This window comes from Homarus americanus, unplaced genomic scaffold, assembly GCF_018991925.1.
Source record: "Homarus americanus isolate GMGI-L3 unplaced genomic scaffold, GMGI_Hamer_2.0 scaffold18703, whole genome shotgun sequence".
Lineage (NCBI taxonomy): Eukaryota > Metazoa > Arthropoda > Malacostraca > Decapoda > Nephropidae > Homarus > Homarus americanus.
In genome coordinates this window covers 3,359,132-3,362,674 of record NW_024749779.1, presented here as the reverse complement: position 1 = coordinate 3,362,674, position 3,543 = coordinate 3,359,132, and the positions used below count along the sequence as shown (strand labels likewise).

General features: G+C 41.0%; 1 non-coding gene across 1 annotated transcript; it reads left to right on the top strand.

Moving 5' to 3' along the window:
* Positions 1-3,471: 3,471 nt before the first annotated feature.
* Positions 3,472-3,543, top strand: Trnah-gug. The gene has a single exon. It is a non-coding gene; the product is annotated as a tRNA-His (tRNA).

The following is a 3,543-nucleotide window of genomic DNA, read 5'->3' as shown; positions in this document are numbered from 1 at the left end:
GTACAGTATGTTGGTAGGAGGTTCGGAGTAGTGACCTGTCGCCCAGGAAGGGTACAACAGGCCATGCACCCTTCACCGTCAGTATACCACGAACTTCTGAACGTAACTGTACATTGCTTTAACAATTCTAATATTAGTACCATAATGTGTGCTATATCCCGCTACACTCTTAAGAGGTTTCAGTCTGTCAGTACATTGGCGGGTTAGCTGTTGTATGGCAGGTAGGGTATACGGGACGGAGACACAAAGATATTTAAAAGAAGAAACATAGTCAAAAGTGTTGTTTCCCATCTTGAACTTGGCGGGGCCGCGTTTGCGGATACCAGCTTGTTTGTTAAACTCCTTAGTTTTCTCAGTGGAGATAATAAGACCGAGGTTCTCACAGGCTGCATGCATGTAGTCTCGTTCAAGATTCTTCGAACACTGATGGAGGCACCTGGCAACTCAAGGCCGTTTGTTTACTATAGTACGTAGTAAAAATTATGAATGAATGTAAAAGGTTATCGGTGATTGGTTACTTAGTTCCCTGTTGCTTAATTAATGGTTGGGCATTGTTGTGCGGGGGCATCAGCATCGACCTCGGTTTGCATTCGGGTTAATTCGAAGATATTGGAACCTTCTCTTGTCGTGCTCCTACAAGCGTTATGGTGTGGAGTGATCGTCTCCCAGGTAAGGGGGGCCGATTTGGCACTTTTCAGGTTTGTCTTAAGACAATCCTTATACCTTTTCAGGTGCCCGCCAGCATCACGTTTACTATTCGTTAGGTTACTGTAAAGTACCTGCTTTGGCAGTCTACTGTCATCCATGCGGGTAAAGTGGCCTGTCCAACGTAGTTGTTCATGGATAATGATAGCTTCAATGCTCCTACAGTTGGTGTCAGCTAGAATACTGGCATTTGTTCGCTTGTCTTCCCAGCGAACTCAGAGGATGGGAAATAGACTACGTTGGTGAAAGTTTTCAAGTGCTTGAGGTGCCTCCTGTATGTAATCCATGTCTTACTGCCACATAGCAGGGTGAGGAGGATTACTGCTCGATATACGTGCAACTTTGTAAATAATTTCAGCTCCCTGCAGCTGAAGACACGGATACGGAGTATGCCAAAGGCTTGAGATGCACATCTGATCCGATGTTGAATCTCTTCGTCGATGTCCGCGGTAGTGGACAGGCGGGAGCCGAGATACTGAAAGTGGGTAACATTAGAGACGGTAGTAGCATTAAGCTGGGTGGGTGGTGGTGGTGGTGGTGTGGCTGAACCAGAGGCAGGCTGAAAGTGAATCTGAGTCTTGCGCACATTCACCTCATGGCCAAAGTGTGCATACGCATCTGCATATGTGTTCAGGTTCTCCTGTAGATCGCGTTAAGTGTGAGCGACAAGGGTGAGGTCGTCTGCATACTAATTTGAAGTTCAGTAATGAAAGCTGCCGACACCTTTGAAGAAGAAAAGTGTCTTAATTGATTGCAGAGATAAAATTCTCGTGATTCTGTTGGTGGCAACAAAAGAAATTTTACCAGTTCACGTCGTACAAATTGCTACATATGTAGACTTAAATATTCAAAATTTATTATGTAAATTTTAAATCAAGAAGAAAACGGAAGGATTACTCGCTGTTTAATAAAATTCCTATTAGACTATTCATTATACTGCACAGCACTGTACTTTAGACTAAGGATTAAATACTTGTAAGGATAGTTCACCAAGCAATTGTTTTACCCACAATGCACATCTCGGTGACGTCCCTGCTTTAAGCGCGTATTCTCTGGTGAACTCCGTGTGTCCGCGTCTGCTCCCGGTGTAGCGGACCAGAAGTTACGCGGACCAGAAGTGTACGAAACGACGACAACTCGCCATTGCTGATATATATCAACCTCAATATTAGGGTGAGTTGCTTAAAACACAAATTAACACGATAATGCATAGAACCTGATAGAACCTGACCTAACAAACCCAATCTACAACCTACTGTATTGGGTTTGTTACGTCAGGTTGCATTAGGTGCTATGCTGTAACGTCATCAACCGAGCATGAGCAGTTGTCGTTTCGTATACTTCTGGTCCGTTGCATCGGAACCAAGTGTAATAACGATTATGGTTAATTGTGCAATGTACGGGTGCACCAGAAAAGCAGAGAGCACATTAAATATTACAGATATCCCAGCGTAATAGCCACATACTGTATAGCAAGATGAATGTTTCACCTTCCTATAGATGCCTGGATATAGGCAGACATTCCAGAATTAAGGAAATACAAAATATGAACTCTCTTCAAACAAGTTCTCGGCTAGCCTAATGTGTTTATTTTATCAGAACGCTTGCGGGCATTTACCCATTTACCACACGTTTTCTTATCTCTGGGATATCTGTAACAATTGATGTACTCTCTGCTTGGGATTTGAGCATTGCTGATGCACCCGGGTATTGAACAAATAACCATAATTGTCGATACGATAGTCCCGGTACCACAATCGGGCACACACAGAGGTTACCAGATAATGCGTATTTACAAAATTGACGTCACCGAACTTTGCATTGTAGGTAAAACAAATGCCTGGTGTTCTATCCTTACTGTCTCTAATCCTTGCCCTAGAGAAACTTGCTTTATTTTCTTAAGTATGCAATATCCAATTGTCCAGAGTACTCTCAGGCATTCACCTTGCATTGTCTGGCAAAAAGAAAATCTTTGCATTGTTAATAAGCTGAAAATTTGAGTTGCTTCGTCCATGTCATCAGCTCACCCCCTGGGTGTTTCCTTGTAATATTTTGTTATTTTTTTTTTTTTTTTTTTGCTATATCACTTATTTTTTGGAGGACTGTGAGAACACAAGACATTCATTTTGTTATACCTGGCCACAGAAAATCCTCAACCTTACGGGTATTCTAGAAAAGATGGAAACAATCCAATGTCAACCAAGGCAAGGCCAAAGTCCTTGGGTACGGTCTGGTCACCAGGGGTAACGTGACGTCATTGAATGTGGCGGAGCTAAAGTTTATGACGTGACAGTGTTGTGTCCGTATTGTTTTTAGTCCTTGCTTTAAACATCTTCAGGTTTACGTTTTCTTTAAATCAAATAAGTTAATTCATAGAAAATAAAAAATAGTTTTACGGAATAACTAATCTAATTTTTAACAGGTTAGGGAGGAAAATGAAGACCATAAAGACATCACAAAGTTTGCTTCCACGTATATATACATATGTATCCAAACAGTCTCGAAACTTTCAGAAAGATAACATTTTAATTTATATTGCAATAGAATATTTGAAATGGTGCGTTGGAAATAATATTGTGTATAGTAAATGTAACAAAGAACTAAATACTTTTTCATATAAGCAGTTTTGTTAAACTTTCTGTCTAGTGAACGTATCTGAGAAGATGACAAAATCTTACAGATTAGTTTATACCCATAAATGAATATAATGAAGTCCTCTTTTGATAAATTGGATTTGGCGATATATAATTTTAAGTTCGTTCAGTGGCCGTGATCGTATAGTGGTTAGTACATTGCGTTGTGGCCGCAATAACCCAGGTTCGAATCCTGGTCACGGCA